The sequence below is a fragment of the Neoarius graeffei genome, chromosome 14 (assembly GCF_027579695.1).
Source record: "Neoarius graeffei isolate fNeoGra1 chromosome 14, fNeoGra1.pri, whole genome shotgun sequence".
Classification (NCBI taxonomy): domain Eukaryota; kingdom Metazoa; phylum Chordata; class Actinopteri; order Siluriformes; family Ariidae; genus Neoarius; species Neoarius graeffei.
In genome coordinates, this window is record NC_083582.1 from 6,611,109 (window position 1) to 6,633,770 (window position 22,662).

Consider the following 22,662-nt stretch of genomic DNA (forward strand, 5'->3'; position numbering starts at 1 on the left):
GAATAAACAAACTAAATAAATCATCGTTTTTAAACAGGAATATGCCTTTAGACTCGCCAACACATTCGATATTCACTTATTAACGCTATTTAAAAATATTTGCCTTCTTTTTACCTCATATTGTTTGTTGAAAAAGCTCCTTCACAACTCCTCCATTCATTCCTATAGCAGTTCCTAAGCCCCGCCTCCTACCGCTGATTGGTTGACACGGTTGTGTTACAGGATTACTATTGGATGAATTGGGTGTCCATCATCTCGGTCCCATTTTAGGTTCAAGGTAATGGAAACTTGAAATTCATAAATGCATTTTGGTTTAATTGTAAATAAAGAATAAAAAAAACCACACACAGACGCTAATGACTTTTATCAATCAATATTTATTCCGTACACACTGTACAGGCAGTTCAATCAACTGTCAAAATAGTGTTCTATATGTAATCACGTTTATATGTGTCTGTGTTACTGTATTAGTCCAGATCAGTGTTTATGATTAAGTGTGTAGTGTGAGTGTTTTTCCTGCTATAAAGGCATTAATAAATATCACAGGTGTTTAATAGAGAATGTTAAATTGTGTATATGTAAAGATTAAAAACCAAACTTCTGATCAGTAACCTGTAATCTTGAGATTAAATAGTCTATGTGCTTTGTGATTGCTAACTATACATGTAATTATTCTATCCACATTCACTGGATATGACCAATGGCGCGCTCTGATTGGCTCCTCTACTACTAGGACATCAGCTCATATAGATGACTTGCAACTACATGATCAAATGTGCTACGTCATGAGCGTCCGCCATGATGGTGGATACACAAAGCAACTAGGATGGCAGCCGCTGAAAGCGTTTCTGTAAACAACGCTGAATTTTCTCAGTATTACCACGATTTGAACGATTGAGCGAAGATTCAATACAAAGAGAAGATAGATGTGTGTGGGTTTTGACACATATTTAAAAAAGTCATAATTTCTGAAGATAAGACGCTTCTACCGACCATCAAGCACGAATACTGGTCATTTCATCCAAAGCCTTTTTCATACGCACTATCAATCATTTTATATTTCAGGTATTTGTTCAAAAAAAGGAGGAATTCTCAGTGGAATCTGACCAAAGCAAAACACATTTTTGTAAAGCAAATGAGTACCATAGTACGTGTGCTTCAACACTAAAGAGCGTACTAAGGGGGTAACCACGTCGGCCCGTGCCACTTGCTGACCCTGGGATGAGTTTAACTCCCTTGTCATTGCAGGCTGCTCGCTTGCATGCCTATATTTCCGACTGGATCATATTACATCTGTAGGCGCCAAGCAGCACTCTCGCGGGGGCTTCGTTTGCGAATCCCGGGCCGAGGTGCGGTCCTACCGACCCGAGACCGTGTTCTTTTGAAGAGGAAGGCTTAGAGGGACGTGCCTGTAAAATTTGGCTTCGCTGTTAGCTCTGTTAGCCGAGTTATTAATTTTTAAATCCAGCTGGATCGTGTTAAATCTTTAGGCGCGGAGCAGCGTACTCGCAGGGCTTTCATTCACGAACACAGGAATACCTGAAATATAAAATAATCAATAGTGCGTAAGAAAAAGACTTTGGATGAAATGTCTTAACTATTGGACAAAATGGTCACTGGACAAAGTGTCTTGATCCCTCAGTCTCAGAGTTTCCTCGCCCTCTTTCTGAATCGCAGACGGAATTCTAAAAAATCGGAACGTGCCACGGTCACGAGTCCTGTTGTGACCACAACCATACACAGCACAAAAATATAACAGAGCTAAAAGAACGCTTAAAGCAGTGGGGAAACAAAGAGAGTTCCGCACACATGACTGTTTTGTATGGAATGTCACTTGACCCCACGTTTGTATATCCACCAACATGGCCGACATCCGGGTTTCTATTTTGCTTTGACATCACTTGCAAGTCAAGGATACCGTGAGGAAAGAAAAACAAAATGGTGGCATGTGTTGCTGAACCAACCGAGGACGAAATAAACTCTACACGAAAACAAAACCCTTCAAAAAAAGCAACAAAATATGGAATGAAAGTATTTGATGGTAAGAACATATATATTTTTTATTTTTCAAGAATTATGATAGGGCGGCACAGTGGTGTAGTGGTTAGCGCTGTCACCTCACAGCAAGAAGGTCTGGGTTCGAGCCCCGTGGCCGGCAAGGGCCTTTCTGTGCGGAGTTTGCATGTTCTCCCCATATCCGCGTGGGTTTCCTCCGGGTGCTCCGGTTTCCCCCACAGTCCAAAGACATGCAGGTTAGGTTAACTGGTGACTCTAAATTGAGCGTAGGTGTGAATGTGAGTGTGAATGGTTGTCTGTGTCTATGTGTCGGCCCTGTGATGACCTGGCGACTTGTCCAGGGTGTACCCCGCCTTTCACCCGTAGTCAGCTGGGATAGGCTCCAGCTCGTCTGCGACCCTGTAGAACAGGATAAAGCAGCTACAGATAATGAGATGAGAATTATTATTATTATGGCATTTTTCACAAATTGCTCCTGTCATTTCGCCAGTTTGTTTACATTCGTCATCTTTAAGCATTAAAACGTGTTGAATTTTTTTACACTGGTTCAAAAACTCAAAGTTGTTTGAAAATTACAGAACTGAAATGTCCAAGGAGGAATTAAATAAATGTCTAAAGCTATTCTATACCTCGGCATGACAGGAAGACGGCGCTTTCTACAAAAAAACAACACTAAAGTCAATTCGCGCAGCCATCGATAGGTTTTTAAGAAGTCCGCCTAAGCGGAAATTATTTTGTTGGATGTTTTGTATACAGTTTTTATTGATTGAATTTGCAAAAAGTAAAAATTCTGTTTCTCAAAATGCAGTGAATGTGGATAGAATAAAACAGTTATTCCACTCAATCTCGTCGTACATGGCTTATAGACAACTCGGTGCTACGCGCCTTGTCGGCTATCAGCTCATGTACGACTCGATTGAGTGGAATAACTGTTAAACATGTGGTTTATATTAGAGTACTTCCTTCCTTCCTTATGAATGAATGAAGCGTGAACACAAAGTAATACATCTGCAGTAAAACACAAAGAACTCAACTCATATGAATGAAAATATAAATCAGCTTGCCGAGTATAAGAGTATTACTGATTTTCAAAGGTGTTCTTTTCACATTATATGTTATATAGTAGTGCGTCACTGTGTTTGGTGTCAGTTTTGGGAGAGTGAGGCATCAAAACTGCTCGCTCCTGTACAGAGTTTAGAGTCAGTCTGTCATTAAGACGATCCCAAAACTGACAGCATCATTACAGAGAGACTGAAATACATTTACCACATGGATAAAGGGGAAAAAATACACCACAAATAGTATAGAAAGTGTAGAAAAAGCACAGAGCCCAGAAACACACACACCTATCAAAAAGTAAAGAACCTGGTGTGTCTTATTTATCTATCTATCTATTTATTTATTTATTTGAGATTCCTGATATAAAATAATCCATTTCAGTTGCACTACAAAATGTGGAAAAATTCAGGGGGTCAATACTTATGCACAGTGCTGCACAGCACACTGAACTAAAAGGAAAGGCCATGGCTCTATACGCTATGTGCTGGAAGTGTTTGTAGAACTGACTCGAGATCAGAGCTGATAGCTTTAGTCGGCTTTCTGCATTTTCTGTACCGCCTGTAACACTGATCCAAGATCAGCTTTATCGCCAAACTCCTTCTCCTGGTGTTCCATTAAAATACCCTACAAATAAATATATACATATATAAATAAATATAAATATAAATAGCTGTTTTACAGTGCTGTGCAAAAGTCTTAGGCACATGTAAAGAAATGCTGTAGACAAAAAAAGCTTAAAAAAGAATGAAATGAAATGTTTCGGCATCTTACAGAACCAGCCACAGTTCTTCTGGACACTTTGACTGTCACACTCGCTTCTTCATTTCACACCAAAAAATTTTCCAGTAGCCTTCATTATGTTTTCTTTTTTAATCTGAAAAGTGCTCGCTTATGGAATATGCTGCTCAAATACAAACTTTTAATTTGGTGCTGGAAAAAAAATGACTGTTTGGAACCCTCTAAAGTTTTTGTAATGTTTTGACTCGATAATGAATGTAGAAGTCATAAAATAGAAATCTATAACAAAGTTTGTATGGGGAAAAAAATAGGGGCTAAGATTTTGCACAGTACTGTATGTTATCTGATTAAACTGATTTTTAAAAAATGAATTGAGATGGAACATAAATATTGGAACATTACCTGATCGTTTGGACCAATCACATACAGGGCTCCAAGAACAAACCCCTCCCCTTTCATGTTGCCCGGGTAACCTTTCCTCCAGGCGCGCAGGAAGTTCCTCCACACACTGATACGAGTCAAACCCAAACTCTTTATCTTTCTCTGCACGGGACTGTAAAAATACTGCTGCAGCATAAAACAAACCGGGGGAGCACAGGTCAGACCTCACCGTGTTCATCACATCACAACTTTCACATGTTCACAGTGAGCTCACTCCATTACATCACTGAACACCCCATTACATCACATTACTGAACACCCCATTACATCACTGAACACCCTATTACATTACATTACTGAACACCCCATTACATCACATTACTGAACACCCCATTACATCACATTACTGAACACCCCATTACATCACTGAACACCCTATTACATTACATTACATTACTGAACACCCCATTACATCACATTACTGAACACCCCATTACATCACTGAACACCCTATTACATTACATTACATTACTGAACACCCCATTACATCACTGAACACCCTATTACATTACATTACTGAACACCCCATTACATCACATTACTCAACACCCCATTACATCACATTACTGAACACCCCATTACATCACTGAACACCCTATTACATTACATTACTGAACACCCCATTACATCACATTACTGAACACCCCATTACATCACATTACTGAACACCCCATTACATCACTGAACACCCTATTACATTACATTACTGAACACCCCATTACATCACATTACTGAACACCCCATTACATCACATTACTGAACACCCCATTACATCACTGAACACCCTATTACATTACATTACTGAACACCCCATTACATCACATTACTGAACACCCCATTACATCATATTACTGAACACCCCATTACATCATATTACTGAACACCCCATTACATCACATTACTGAACACCCCATTACATCACATTACTGAACACCCCATTACATCACATTACTGAACACCCCATTACATCATATTACTGAACACCCCATTACATTACATTACTGAACACCCCATTGCACCACATTACTGAACACCCCATTACATCACATTACTGAACACCCCATTACATCACATTACTGAACACCCCATAACATCACATTACTGAACACCCCATAACATCACATTACTGAACACCCCATTACATCACATTACTGAACACCCCATTACATCACTTTACTGAACACCCCATTACATCACTTTACTGAACACCCCATTACATCACTGAACACCCCATTACATTACTGAACACCCCATTACATTACTGAACACCCCATTACATTACAGAACACCCCATTACATCATATTACTGAACACCCCATTACATCACTGAACACCCCATTACATCACTGAACACCCCATTACATCACTTTACTGAACACCCCATTACATCACTTTACTGAACACCCCTTTACATTACTGAACACACTTTTACATTACAGAGCACTCCATTACAGTACTGAACACCCCATTACATTACATTACTGAACACCCCATTACATCACATTACTGAACACCCCATTACATCACTGAACACCCCATTACATTGCATTACTGAACACCCCATTACATCACATTACTGAACACCCCATTACATCACTGAACACCCCATTACATTACTGAACACACCTTTACATTACAGAACACTCCATTACAGTACTGAACACCCCATTACATTACATTACTGAACACTCCATTACATTACACTACTGAACACCCCATTACATCACTGACAACCTCACTACATTACATTACTGAACACATCATTACATTACAGAATGCTCCATTACATTACTGAACACCCCATTACATTACTGAACACACCTTTACATTACAGAACACTCCATTACAGTAATGAACACCCCATTACATTACATTACTGAACACTCCATTACATTACACTACTGAACACCCCATTACATCACTGACAACCTCACTAAATTGCATTATTGAACACATCATTACATTACAGAACGCTCCATTACATTACTGAACACCCCATTAAATCACTGAACAACCCATTACATTGAATTGCTGAACACACCATTACACTACTGAACACACCATTACATTACAGAATATTCCATTACATCACTGAACACCCCATTACATCACTGAACACCCCATTACAGTACTGAACACCCCATTACAGTACTGAACACCCCATTTCATCACTGAACACCCCATTACATCACTGAACACCCCATTACATCACTGAACTACATTGCATTACTAAACACTCGATTAAAGTACTGAAAACCCATTACATCACTGAAAACCCCATTACAGTACTGAAAACCTCATTACAATACTGAACACCCCATTACATCACTCAACACCCCATTACAGTACTGAACACCCCATTACATCACTCAACACCATTACAGTACTGAACACCCCATTACATTACTGAACACCTCATTACATCACATTACTGAACACTCCATTACAGTACTGAACACCCCGTTACATTGCATTACTGAACACCCCACTACATTACTGAACACCCCATTACATCACCGAACACCCCATTACATAACATTACATTACTGAACACCCCATTACCTCACTGAACACCCCATTACATTACTGAACACCCCATTACATTACATTACTGAACACCCCATTACATTGCATTACTGAACAATCAATTACGTTACTGAACACCCCATTACATTATATAACACGCCATTACATTACATTACTGAACACCCCATTACATAACATTACATTACTGAACACCCCATTACATTATGGAACACTGCATTACATTACTGAACACCCCATTACATTACATTACATTATTGAACACTCCATTACATTACTAAACACCCCATTACATTATATTACTGAACACCCCATTACCTCACTGAACACCCCATTACATTACATTACTGAACATTCCATTATATTACTGAACACCCTATTACATGACATTACTGAACACCCCATTACATTACATCACTGAACACCCCATTACAGTACTGAACACCCCATTACAGTACTGAACACCCCATTACATCACTGAACACTCCATTACAGTACTAAACACCCCATTACAGTACTGAAAACCCATTACAGTACTGAACACCCATTGCATCACTCAACACCCCATTACAGTACTGAACACCCCACTACAGTACTGTACACCCCATTATGTCACTGAACACCCCATTATTTCACTGAACACCCCATTACATCACTGAACACTACATTACAGTACTGAACACCCCATTACAGTACTGAACACCCCATTACATCACTGAACACCCCATTACAGTACTGTACACCCCATTATGTCACTGAACACCCCATTACATCACTGAACACTACATTACAGTACTGAACACTCCATTACATCACTGAACACCCCATTACATCACTGAACACCCCATTACATCACGGAACACCCCATTACATCACGGAACACCCCATTACATCACGGAACACCCCATTACAGTACTGAACACCCCATTACATCACTGAACACTCCATTACATCACTCAACAGCCCATTACATCACTGAACACTCCATTACAGTACTGAACACCCCATTACATCACTCAACACCCCACTCAGGTGGCTAAGGCGCCATACCATAAATCCGGGGACCTGGGTTCGATTCCGACCTGAGGTCATTTCCCGATCCCTCCCTGTCTCTCTCTCCCACTCATTTCCTGTCCTGTCTCTACACTGTCCTATCCAATAAAGGTGAAAAAAGCCCAAAAAAAATCTTAAAAAAAAAAAAAACAGCTCACTCATCGATTTCCTCACGAGTGACAGATAGAGATTTATGTCGCGGTTTTAGTTCTCCATGTCCCGGATGGAGCTCGGATGAAAAATGAGTGGCGTATTTCCCAGTTACACACTCGTATCTATACAGCACGGGCGATTGCTCTAAGACAATGAGGGAGGCTCAGCCTCCTCTAAAAATGACGAACATAGGATGAATTGCGCTAGGCTTATGTTATAGCCGACCTTATAACATTGCTATTTCAGATCCAGAATCATAGAAATATATGTGCTCAACCCAACTACAGTGTGAAATCATTCCGTTATAACTTTCCCCAGTTCGCCTAATGTGTGCGTGAGGTTTTCCCCCTCGTGACAGCGCGATGCAGCCCAGCCTCAGTGGACTTCAATGGCATTAGGGAGCTCTGCGCTTTTTAATCTCTAAATGCAAGATGGTTATTGGACAAATACTGCGAAAACGCCCGCCCACGGAGTCTCATGGACTCCCAGCCTCAGTGGACTTCAATGGCATTTGGGAGCGATTCGCTTTTCAATCTCAAAATGCAAGACGGTTATTGGACAAATACTGTGAAAACGCCCGCCCCACGGACTCCCAGCCTCACAGTGGGAGGGACATGGCAAAGCTTTCCGCAAGGAGACTGGTGATTGGTGAAAGCGGCCGGATATTTTCTTTGATTGACAGCTCATTTCAAATATAGACAGGCAGCGGTGAATCTCAGTTCAGTCCCATGCGGATTCGCAAGTGCTGTGGTGTATTGTAAGAGATCAGCTTACATTTCGATTTCATTCATTACATACGGTTTCTACCAGCTTTTTAGTTTGTATATATTTTCATTGTAAATAAAGTGTAAATATAGTGTTGTCAAGTTTGCTATCTTAGTTCCAGAAATTGTTTATTTGAGTGACTGAACTTGAACTTGAGGGGGCTAGTCAGCTAGCAAGAAAGCTGCGCACGGATGCCAAGCATTGCTGATTTAATTTTGGCGAAGCCATTTGCCAGTCTTCCTTTCGAGGAAAAAATTAAAATTAAAGAGCAGGGTAGACCAACGCCTCAAATTGACTTGGTGAAAAAGGTAGGGAATAATACTCGTTCCTTTCAGCTCTCCTGGTACGAGAAAGTGAATTGGCTAACAGCAAGTGACCCACATCAACAACAGTAAATAGGCTACTTTAGTAATATGTCATGGATGGACCAAAAATATAGAATCTATTTAAAATGTTTATGCTGAGTATATTATATTGGAATATATATTTCTCTGGATATGAATTAAACACAGCTACAATTTGGAAAACATTTTTAAACAAAAACACAGCCGAGAACATTTCACACTACAGACCTGGATTAAAAGTGAAGGGTTATCAAAATTGTCAATAAAACATTTCTCAGTCAAAATAAGTAAAATATAGGGAAAGTGTCATTGAATGAAATGTGTGGCACCCAGCTCTATGTTTGGCTCCCCAAGGTCAGTGCTTGTGCCTATTCCAGAACACTCTGCTGTTACTGCTGAGGTTCCTGACAAAGAGCTGCTTTCAATAATGATCAATTTTTAAACAACATGCCACAATTTTAAAATATAAAATGTTAAAATATACCCCCCCAACACCACCATCATTTATATTGGACAGTAGGCTAATGGGCCAAAAGAACCTGTTATTTCACAGTTTGTGACCCTGCCAACAATCAGCCAGATCAGAGGCAAGAGTATGGGCAAAATTGATGTGTTTTTTCTTTTAAAATCTGGAAATATCGTAACCGACCAGCCTCCCCTGTTTGAAAGACTACCAGCCGCCACTGCATCATATGACATTACTCAGTACTTGAGTAGTCATTTTATGAGATTCTTGTTTATTCATATTCAAGTCATTATTTTGCTGAGTACTTTTACTTCTATTTGAGTAATCATGATTATAAAGTAACAGCACTTTTACTTGAGTACAGCTTTTGCTGAGTCATACATGAGCTCACAGTTGCCTGTGATTGGCTCGTGACACTTTGATTGACAGAGGGGAGAGATATGCCCCTCCCACCTAGATTCTCAGGAGTAAGAAAAGGTAACTCGTAGTTCTGTGAAATGCTCAGACGCCCAGTTATTGTTGAAATTATTGACTACTGATTTGTCCCATGTCGTAACTAAATAATAATCACCTATCAAATTAAAAGTCCTCTGGAGAACAAGTGCATTGAAAAAAGACGACTATGAGTGTAAAACGTGAGATAGAAAATGTGTGCAGTCGTATTCACAGCGATGCTCTACCTGAGCGATGCTGAATGAAATACCAGAAATTAAATAAAGAAATTAAAAGCTAAATTCGGCGCTGGTGTGGAATCTCAGACCTTCTCATCCAGGAAGATTTCTCCGCTGAAGTACGGTCCGAAGTCATGTATCTCTGTACTGATGTTCTCCTTCACCAAGCCGTACAGAGGAACACCGACCTCATCCAGCTGAGGCTTCAGAGAGGACAGCTCAGAGGCTTCCTGTTATTAAACACACCCACAATTAATAAAGAACACTCTCGTTTTCAAGATGACTGATCGGAGAGTTTGTGTGTTATTCATTTTATGACATTAATCAGGGACAGAGCCAATTCACTGGATATGAGCAATCGCGTGCTCTGATTGGCTACTCTACGACTAGGATATCAGCTATATACCATGAGTAGAGAAAAACAAAATGGTGGAGCATGTTGGTGAACCAACCGAGAACGAAATAAAAACTCTACTTGGAAACAAAACACCAAAAAATAAAAAAGCAACAAAAGATGGAATAAAAGAAGTATTTGATTTTGTTTTTTTTTATTTTCAAGAATTATTATTATTATTATTGCATTTTTCACAAATTGCTCCTGTCATTTCGCCGGTTTGTTTACATTCTAAGCGGAAATGATTTTGTCGGACGTTTTGTATAAAGTTTTTATTTATCGAATTTGCAAAAAATAAAAATGCTCCATTTCTCAAAATCCAGTGAACGTTGATAGAATAAAACAGTTATTCCACTCAATCTCGGTGCTACGTGCCTCGTCGGTTATCAGCTCATGTACGACTCGATTTTGTGGAATAACTGTTGTGCTACCAAATATCAGGATTATTATTATTATTATTATTATTATTATTATTATTTTTAAGCTTACACCTGGAGTACAGGACAAGCATGTCAATGTTAATACTGAAGAGATACTGAAGATTTAAATGCTTTACGCAACGTTGAAACAACACCAAGAATTCGGTTTTGTATTAGAGAAAATCAGTAGTTCATGAAAAAAGTGGTTTGATTTGCACCAGATGGATATGTTTAATTTAAAATATAAAAAATTAACAGGATGGACCGTGACGTTTTTGTATTACGTTATAACAGGATATCAACACACACAAAAACGCACACACACCTCTCTGCACAAAGATCATCCCGGGCGTCTGATGGCCATGATCACGGCTCCAGTTCTCTTCCAGAGTGTGAGCGCTTTAAAGCTCTTCTCATCTGAGTCCCCAGCGTTCACACCACAAATACACAAACAACTGAATCAGAAAATTCCTTTTCTGTATCATAGAAAAAAAATTAAAATAATGCACTTCTACTACTACTACTACTACTACTAATAATAATAATAATAATAATAATAATAATAGAGTCCATTTTGTTCTTGACAAACACATTTCTTTAACTGACATCATGATGTGCAAATCCTCTAAAATGCAAAAATCTAACTGAGGAACATCTTCCAAGATCCACCAGTGGAGAAATGTTTATTATTAAATGTTGAGTGAATTAAAGGGGAACTGAAGACAATTTTTTTTATTATCAAAATTCTATTTCTCTCATTTTATTAAATATAGGAATGCATTTTTGATCGCTATTTTGTCGCTGCTATAGCAAGTTCTGAGTGTTTGAAATACAACCCCGATTCCAAAAAAGTTGGGACAAAGTACAAATTGTAAATAAAAACGGAATGCAATAATTTACAAATTTCAAAAACTGATATTGTATTCACAATAGAACATAGACAACATATCAAATGTCGAAACTGAGACATTTTGAAATTTCATGCCAAATATTGGCTCATTTGAAATTTCATGACAGCAACACATCTCAAAAAAGTTGGGACAGGGGCAATAAGAGGCTGGAAAAGTTAAAGGTACAAAAAAGGAACAGCTGGAGGACCAGATTGCAACTCATTAGGTCAATTGGCAATAGGTCATTAACATGACTGGGTATAAAAAGAGCATCTTGGAGTGGCAGCGGCTCTCAGAAGTAAAGATGGGAAGAGGATCACCAATCCCCCTAATTCTGCGCCGACAAATAGTGGAGCAATATCAGAAAGGAGTTCGACAGTGTAAAATTGCAAAGAGTTTGAACATATCATCATCTACAGTGCATAATATCATCAAAAGATTCAGAGGATCTGGAAGAATCTCTGTGCGTAAGGGTCAAGGCCGGAAAACCATACTGGGTGCCCGTGATCTTCGGGCCCTTAGACGGCACTGCATCACATACAGGCATGCTTCTGTATTGGAAATCACAAAATGGGCTCAGGAATATTTCCAGAGAACATTATCTGTGAACACAATTCACCGTGCCATCCGCCGTCGCCAGCTAAAACTCTATAGTTCAAAGAAGAAGCCGTATCTAAACATGATCCAGAAGCGCAGACGTCTTCTCTGGGCCAAGGCTCATTTAAAATGGACTGTGGCAAAGTGGAAAACTGTTCTGTGGTCAGACAAATCAGACACTGAAGTTCTTTATGGAAATCAGGGACGCCGTGTCCTTCGGACTAAAGAGGAGAAGGACGACCCAAGTTGTTATCAGCGCTCAGTTCAGAAGCCTGCATCTCTGATGGTATGGGGTTGCATTAGTGCGTGTGGCATGGGCAGCTTACACATCTGGAAAGACCCCATCAATGCTGAAAGGTATATCCAGGTTCTAGAGCAACATATGCTCCCATCCAGACGACGTCTCTTTCAGGGAAGACCTTGCATTTTCCAACATGACAATGCCAAACCACATACTGCATCAATTACAGCATCATGGCTGCGTAGAAGAAGGGTCCGGGTACTGAACTGGCCAGCCTGCAGTCCAGATCTTTCACCCATAGAAAACATTTGGCGCATCATAAAACGGAAGATACGACAAAAAAGACCTAAGACAGTTGAGCAACTAGAATCCTACATTAGACAAGAATGGGTTAACATTCCTATCCCTAAACTTGAGCAACTTGTCTCCTCAGTCCCCAGACGTTTACAGACTGTTGTAAAGAGAAAAGGGGATGTCTCACAGTGGGAAACATGGCCTTGTCCCAACTTTTTTGAGATGTGTTGTTGTCATGAAATTTAAAATCACCTAATTTTTCTCTTTAAATGATACATTTTCTCAGTTTAAACATTTGATATGTCATCTATGTTCTATTCTGAATAAAATATGGAATTTTGAAACTTCCACATCATTGCATTCTGTTTTTATTTACAATTTGTACTTTGTCCCAACTTTTTTGGAATCGGGGTTGTATGCTCTGTAATATATCAGTCCATATGTCAAAGCAATGGCCGTAAATGAGATTCGTTGAGACCTGTGCGAGACATCGTGGGACGGAAGTAAAACATACAGCAGAAATCAAAGCGACCAACATCTGCCAACGTTGTCAAAAGACGTGCGCGCCCTCTTTCGAATGCTGATGTAATCAAGCCGGAAGTTTTGTTTGTTTTGATAGTAATCAGGAAAGTTTGAAAAAAGTAGGCAGTAATCGTCATTTTAACTCGTTTTTGTGCAATATTTCGTTTGGAAAACAGTTTTCAAAATTGCAGCACTGACACCGGGCTGACACTTCACGTTTCTGAGTCTCTCACAAGTCTCGTGAAGATCGCGCGGATAAGCGACGCCTGCCGCGGACCAAACGAACTAAAAACCGAATAGGCCGATGAGTATAACATTTAATTGCAATTAGTTGCCAATACTATACATGATATAAGGTTACTAAAACTGAAAATGTAATTGAATAACACGTTAATTAAGAAATAAAGCAAATTTAAAAATGACTTCAGTTCTCCTTTAATACATGTTAGAAAATGGCTTTGTTTCAATAAAATAAGGTAAAAGGAAACTTCAAAATCTATCTAACTACAGGACTGAGCCAAAGTCTTCGGCAGCCTGTTTACTCTGCAGATACAAATCAAGAGCTTCAGTTCATGTTCACAGTGTTCAAACATCAGAACGGGAAAAACTGTGATCTCAAACAAAGTGTGACTTTCTTTCTTTCTTTCACTGTGGTATGGGTGTTGGTTCGAGCCAGATGAGTATGAGGTTTGAGTATTTCAGAAACTGCTGATCTCTTCCTGGGGTTTTCACACACAACAGTCTCTAGAGTTTATACAGAATGGTGTGAAAAACAAAAAAACACTGAGTGAGTGTGTGAGCAACAGTTCTGTGGGTGGAAAGTAAACAAACGCCTTGTTGACAAGAGAGATCACAGATCAGAAAATCCAGACTGGTTCGAGCTTTTTTGCCAGGAAGGATATAATAACTGGGGCGGCACGGTGGTGTATTGGTTAGCGCCGTCGCCTCACAGCAAGAAAGTCCGGGTTCGAGCCCCGTGGCCTGCGAGGGCCTTTCTGTGTGGAGTTTGCATGTTCTCCCCGTGTCCGCATGGGTTTCCTCCGGGTGCTCCGGTTTCCCCCACAGTCCAAAGACATGCAGGTTAGGTTAACTGGTGACTCTAAATTGACCGTAGGTGTGAATGTGAGTGTGAATGGTTGTCTGTGTCTATGTGTCAGCCCTGTGATGACCTGGCGACTTGTCCAGGGTGTACCCCGCCTTTCGCCCGTAGTCAGCTGGGATAGGATCCAGCTTGCCTGTGACCCTGTAGAACAGGATAAAGCGGCTAGAGATAATGAGATGAGATATAATAACTCAGTTAATCACTCTTTACAGCTGTGCTGAGCAGAAAAGCATCTAAGCATGCAACAGAAAAATAGAACACATTGGGTTCCACTCCTGCAGCCAGGAACAGGGATCTTAGAATCAACAACAAGTTCCTATTAAAGTGGCCAGGGAGTGTAGGTTTATATTTTATGAATTCTACATTATCGAGTCAGTCCAAAAACACGTTAGACTTCTACACAAAATTAAGTGTTGCAGAAAAAATAGTTTCTATGTCAATAAAGAAAGCAGTGTACAAGAGCCACTGTACGTTAAAAAAAAATCAATAAATTCATTAATTTAAAAATACGAAGCTGAAGAAGGGTGTAATAGGCCAAAAAAAAAATTTTATTTCTGAGATTAAAGTCATCAGTTTATGAGAAAGATCTCAGATATTCTCTGAGACAACAATCACATGCTTCCTGGCTGCAGTGCATTCTGGGAAATGTAGTCGAAAATCTCTTCGCGCTTTATTCTTGTACAGTATATTACACGATCGAGGAGGAAAGACTGCGTTTCCTGGAACTCTCGGCTCAGCTGTGGTGTCTGTCCTGTCATGCTCTTGATCCAACCTTGTGGAGTGAAGCGATCTGGTTCCTTGAAAAAAACCCCTGTTTTTCCAAGTTTTTTCTCATAAATTTGTGAATTTTAATCTTAGAAATTCTGAGAGTTTTTTTTTTCATTCTCATCTCATTATCTCTAGCCGCTTTATCCTGTTCTACAGGGTCGCAGGCAAGCTGGAGCCTATCCCAGCTGACTACGGGCGAAAGGCGGGGTACACCCTGGACAAGTCGCCAGGTCATCACAGGGCTGACACATAGACACAGACAACCATTCACACTCACATTCACACCTACGCTCAATTTAGAGTCACCAGTTAACCTAACCTGCATGTCTTTGGACTGTGGGGGAAACCGGAGCACCCGGAGGAAACCCACGCGGACACGGGGAGAACATGCAAACTCCGCACAGAAAGGCCCTCGCAGGCCACGGGGCTCGAACCCGGACCTTCTTGCTGTGAGGCGACTGCGCTAACCACTACACCACCGTGCCACCGAGTTTTTTTTTTTTCCTCAGAATATTACCCCCTCCTTCAACTCTGTTTTTTTTTTTTCTTTTTTTACTTCGCCCGGGACGGAGTCCACCAGGGGGCGAGATATTGTTTTCGGTGGGGTTTCTTTGTTTTTTTTGTTAGCAACATTACGGGAAAACGGCTGGACCAATCTTCATGAAACTTGCAAGATAGATGGGCATTTGTCTCAAATCGAACCTCCAACATTTTGAGGGTCATCCAGTCAAGGTCACCAAAAAGGTCAAAATCTGTTTTTTTCCACAATATCTTCATTCATATTCATCATATTTACTTCAAACCAATTCCAAAATGTTCATCTTTCGAGTCTGCTTCCATTGATATGCTACATGATGGGGTATCTCTCATAGTTTTCTTAGCAGTTGGGGGTCAAATGTCAGGAGGGTCAAGGTCATTGCTAAAATTTTCCATTATAACTCGAAAACGGTTAGAGATAGAGAGATTTCTATCATTATCAACATATAGGAAGTCATATATGGGCTTTCATTTGGCACCATGACCTTTGACCTTGTTTGTTTGTGTGTGTGTCTATTAACAATCTAGCGTCTAGACGGTTGCACCGATTGACTTCAAATTTTCAGGGTAGGTGGACAATGGCCCATAGATTACCTGATTAAATTTTGGCTGTAATCAGGTCAAGGTCACCAGAAAGGTCAACCTTTCGGTCAAAATAACATATTTTCCATTATAACTCAAAAACGGTTGCTGATAGACAAATGTTTACTATTATGAGCATATAGGAACTCCCATATGGCCTTTCATTTGGCACCACGATCTTTGACCTTGAGTGACCTTGAAAAGTCAAACTCAAGGTCACGGATTTTCAGAGGGCTGTAACTTGAAAACGGTTGATGGTAGACAGATATTTACCATTATCAACTTATAGGAAGTGCCATACGGGCTTTCATTTGGCACCATGACCTTTGACCTTGAATGACTCTTAAATGTCAAACTCAAGGTCATGGATTTTCATAGAACTATAATCTGACAGCGGCGGCACAGTGGTGTAGTGGTTAGCGCTGTCGCCTCACAGCAAGAAGGTCCGGGTTCGAGCCCCGTGGCCGGCGAGGGCCTTTCTGTGTGGAGTTTGCATGTTCTCCCCGTGTCCGCATGGGTTTCCTCCGGGTGCTCCGGTTTCCCCCACAGTCCAAAGACATGCAGGTTAGGTTAACTGGTGACTCTAAATTGAGCGTAGGTGTGAATGGGAGTGTGAATGGTTGTCTGTGTCTATGTGTCAGCCCTGTGATGACCTGGCGACTTGTCCAGGGTGTACCCCGCCTTTCGCCCGTAGTCAGCTGGGATAGGCTCCAGCTTGCCTGCGACCCTGTAGAAGGATAAAGCGGCTACAGATAATGAGATGAGATGAGATAATTTGACAGCTGATGATTGAGAAATATTACCATCATCAACATATAGGTATAAAATAAGTACTGCTGGGCGAGGTTTGTTTTGCCTGGAAACACTTGTTTAAAGGTATTTTTCAGATGAAAAAAGAAAGCATAATGAAGGCTACTGGGTTTTGGTGTACCGTAAAATGAAGAAGCGAGTATGACAAAGTGTCCAGAAGAACTGTGGCTGGTTCTGGAAGATGCTCAGTAAAACCTACAGCTCATTTCCGCATAAAACTGCACTCACCGGACCTCAGACTACTATTTTTTTTTAAAGCAAAGAGTCGTCTCACACTAAATACTGACTTTATTTAATTTATTATGGCTTACTGATTACTGTTTATAGTAGAATATTTTTTAAAGTAGGAACATTTAATGTCATTATTTTGAAGGCATCTTTGCGCTACAGAGTGTGTGTGTATCTCACCTCCCGTGGTGGTCCTCAGCTCAGCGTTGGCGAGTGTGCTCAGTGAGGTCGGCTGTGGTTTCCTCAGGAACAGGTCAGTGCTGAGCAGCAGGACTGACACCATGACCACACCCACAGCCAGCAGCCACACGTCCACACTAAACCCGGCGATATCCACAAACACTACACACGACAAGACAGAGAACAACATCCAAGGGCGTGTCAGTTAGAGACAGGAAGTGTTTATGATCCTACATCATGGCCTGTAACCTGCCTGGAGAACACAGCTCAGAACTACGGCTTTGTATTTGTGTTTTTATATATAATACAGCCAAATATTCATTTTGCTCCATATGTATGGAAGTTTGTTGAATTGTGTATTGTGATTGGTCAGAATCCAGCAGCTCTGACAGTCATGCAGGTTTATTTAACAATTATTTGCTGAAGGTGAAGTGAATATCAGTGATTATTGTACGGCATGGGCTGCTTCCGGTAAAATCGTGCGTTCTGATTGGTTCTTTGGCGGGCGGAATTTTCCTGTAATGCCCGTGAGCGATTACAGACTTTCTTTCCAAGGCGCCAGCTTTCATTGTTGCAAAAAACAAACAAAGACAAAAAGACAAAAAAAGATGAAGTGGAAATCAAAAATGGTCGAAACACAAAGCGAGTTATTCAAGAAATGAGTTATGAAGAGCGTTCAGAAACCGCTAACCGCTAACTGAAATTCAGTTATGAAACCGCTAGCCGTTTATTCTGCATGCGTGACTCAACTGTTACAAATATGATGTGACTGAAAGCAGCGTCACGCCTCGTTATAATGAGCATCTATTTTAATCTTAGAAATAAAAGAGCCATATAATAAACTCCTTATTAACCTCACTCGCTCTGTCTTTACAGGAAAATATCAGACCGAGGTCTTTTTTTATGGACCGAGCTGTAGTCTTGGTGATAACTGATGGTATTTAGAGCAGGGGGGTGTGTGTGTGTGTGTGTGTGTGTGTGTGTGTGTGTGTGTGTGTGTGTGTGAGACAGAGAGACAGAGAGAGAGACAGACAGACAGACACAGACAGAGAGCATGAGAGAGACAGACAGAGAGAGAGAGACAGACAGACAGATAGGAAAGAGCAAGAGAGAACAGAGAGAGAGACAGACAGACGCAGAGAAAGAGAGAGAGACAGACAGAGAGGAAAGAGCAAGAAAGAACAGAGAGAGAGACAAACAGAGACAGACAGAGAGAGACAGAAAGAGGAAAGAGCAAGAGACAACAGAGAGATAGACAGACAGAGAGAGAGAGACAGAGAGGAAAGAGCAAGAGAGAACAGAGAGAGAGACAAACAGAGACAGACAGACAGAGAGAGAGACAGAAAGAGGAAAGAGCAAGAGACAACACAGAGAGAGAGACAGACAGAGAGATAGGAAAGAGCAAGAGAGAGGGATACAGACAGGCAGAAGGAGACAGAGAGAGAGAGAGACAAATTGAGAGAGAGAGAGAGAGTATGAATGAATGTGTTATAATGAAGTAAAACAGATTGTCTTTTTCTACTTTATTATCTTGGTATTTAAAGCTTTAGTTAGTAAAAGAGTTTGCAAATTAATTTATTTGTTGATTATTTAAAAAAAATTAAAATTGCAATTGATTTCAAACTTCAAAATCTTCATGTAAATGTAATAACCTTGCGGCACAGACTTGTCACTTATCTACTCCGACTCACATAAAACCCTTTGTTTTGAAATCGATAAAATAAATCCCAACCCCACCTTCACTTGAAATAGTTTTAGACCAAACTTCAGAGCGTCTTTAGCGCTTTTATCCAGGAACAGCATTCTTTCATCATCTGTAATTCTTCCTCACTTACAGTGACGAAGCGATCGGACGCCGTTTTGCCGAGTTGCTCAAGGTGATTATTGAGAAATAGTCTGAATCTCTCGACCAATCAGAGCGCACGATTTCCTATAATCACCTGCGTATCGATACTAAACAGTATTAACATGTTCATTCTAATACCTTACTGTTTCTATAGTAACAGCTCCTTCACTGAGATTTGTCCAGGCTTAGTATCAACTCTGATAACGACATGGTGAACACTAATACATTTTCTGTATTTAACCTTAGCTGTAACTTTACCTCAGAGGAGGGGTTTTTTGTATCGTTGTTATTCTGTTTAACAAAAGACGTCAAGCTGCGTTATTTTTTGTTTGTTTGTTTTTGTCTTATTAATGTCAAGAGAGGCTGGTGATGGAACAACTGTTGGTAGCTGCGATACATTAATTTTACCCAGAGCGACATACAACATATCCAGAGCAGCCCGGGGAGCCGTAGGGGGTTCGGTGCCTTGCTCAAGAGCACTTGAGCCATTCCTGCTGGTCCAGGGAATTGAACCAACAACCTTTCGGTCCGAAAGCTGCTTCTCTAACTATTAAGTCATGGCTTCCCCAATAGAGTAATATACGCTATAGAGTACTATACTGTCAGTGAGAACAGGAAATACCTTTTCTAGACGTTCCACAACATTAAATATCATTTTCAAAACGGATGAAAGGAACTACTTTCATTAAAACTCATTGTAATACTTGATGAACGACTGGTTTACAAGGAATAAAACGCTTCAGGATGTACCATTAAAGGAAAATATTCAACTTCAGAGTGGCAACAGGACCTCCACATCATTACACCATCCTGTCATTGGTTATTTTCCAATAACAGCATGACACGGGCGGCACGGTGGTGTAGTGGTTAGCGCTGTCGCCTCACAGCAAGAAGGTCCGGGTTCGAGCCCCGTGGCCTGCGAGGGCCTTTCTGTGCGGAGTTTGCATGTTCTCCCCGTGTCCGCGTGGGTTTCCTCCGGGTGCTCCGGTTTCCCCCACAGTCCAAAGACATGCAGGTTAGGTTAACTGGTGACTCTAAATTGAGCGTAGGTGTGAATGTGAGTGTGAATGGTTGTCTGTGTCTATGTGTCAGCCCTGTGATGACCTGGCGACTTGTCCAGGGTGTACCCCGCCTTTCGCCCGTAGTCAGCTGGGATAGGCTCCAGCTCGCCTGCGACCCTGTAGAACAGGATAAAGCGGCTAGAGATAATGAGATGAGATGAGAGGACAGCATGACACTAGGAATTCTAACCCTGATTCCTGACTCTGAACTTCTCTTCCATCATACTGAAGAAATGTGAAAGGAAAAAGATGAATATTTCTCCTGATGGAGTGAAATACTCACTTTCTGCTGCAGTAGAATTCACACACAGGAGTTAAAAGCTTTTAAAAGTCACGTCTCATCTTTCACCATCACAAGAGCTGCTTTGTGACTGAAGGGCTTTATATCATCATGATTAAAAAAAAAATGTAGAGCTTATTTGCGTAAGGAAGAAATCAGCCAATCAGGAGCTGTCTCATTTGGGTAGGGCTGAAATGTGAGCTTGGAGAAAAAGCACACAGTAAAGGAACTGTGTATAAAACAATGAACTGGCCTGGAGCAAACCCTGAAAACACACACACACACACACACACACCTCGAGTGTGTTTGGAGCTCAGTGTTCTGTGAAAGTCCATAAAGCCTCAGTGAGCACAACTCCCATAGTTCCCACCAGTGGTGTAGTCTATTTTTTTGCAGTGGGTATACTCAGTGCTTGCCATGCAACCCCCCCCCCCCCCCCCCCCCCCCCCCCCCGGGAAAAAAAAAATATACTCACACACACATTTTATATATATATATATATATCTCATCTCATCTCATCTCATTATCTCAAGCCGCTTTATCCTTCTACAGGGTCGCAGGCAAGCTGGAGCCTATCCCAGCTGACTACGGGCGAAAGGCGGGGTTCACCCTGGACAAGTCGCCAGGTCATCGCAGGGCTGACACATAGACACAGACAACCATTCACACTCACATTCACACCTACGCTCAATTTAGAGTCACCAGTTAACCTTACCTGCATGTCTTTGGACTGTGGGGGAAACCGGAGCACCCGGAGGAAACCCACACGGACACGGGGAGAACATGCAAACTCCACACAGAAAGGCCCTCGCCGGCCCCAGGGCTCGAACCCAGGACCTTCTTGCTGTGAGGCAACAGCGCTAACCACTACACCACCGTGCCGCCATATATATATATATATATATATATATATATATATACACACACACACACACACACACACACACACACCACACACACACGTGTGTGTTGTGGCTATACTGTTATACTTGTACTCATCCATCTTGTAACTGTCCGATAACCTGAAAGCAACACCTCATGAGCACCATCACTGCCTAATGCAGAGTAATATGCATCTTGAAACTGGTTTTGTGTACAGATCTACTGTATGCAAAACAAATGTGGTTTAAATGTACAAAATTTATAAAATTTTGATTCACCGTTCAACTTGAGATAAGTGGGCTTTTCCATCATTGTTTTTTTTATTTTTCATGTATCAAGAAAATTTGACATATTGACATGTAAATTAAACACACATCACACAATAATATATTTTAACATATTAAATGCATTTCTTATTTCTTATCTATTCAGCACATCAGCTTAAATGAACAAGAAAACATCCTAGATGTGCTAAAACAAATGTTTGCTTCAAAGAAGAAAAAATTAATTTAATTAACAAATACGCAATGCCCTTCAGTGTGTTAGTCCACAAGCCCTGCAAAAAAGGTCTACAGGACTTTCCAGGTGTTTTTATATTCCTGGCATTTGAGGTCTGCATTGCCTCCTTGGTTGTGTTACAGAGTGATTGCTGAGGACACTTCTGAAAACACTGAAATAGTGTCGTTTGTTTTCGTTTCATGATTTCGCAAGCTTGACTGAATGCTAGATAATGCCGCGTGGTCTGTCATGACTGAATAAGCACTGTTGCTTAGCAACTA

General features: G+C 40.8%; 1 pseudogene; it reads right to left on the minus strand.

Moving 5' to 3' along the window:
- Positions 1-357: 357 nt before the first annotated feature.
- LOC132897450 (peroxiredoxin-like 2A) lies at positions 358-21,093 on the minus strand (annotated as a pseudogene).
- Positions 21,094-22,662: the final 1,569 nt, after the last annotated feature.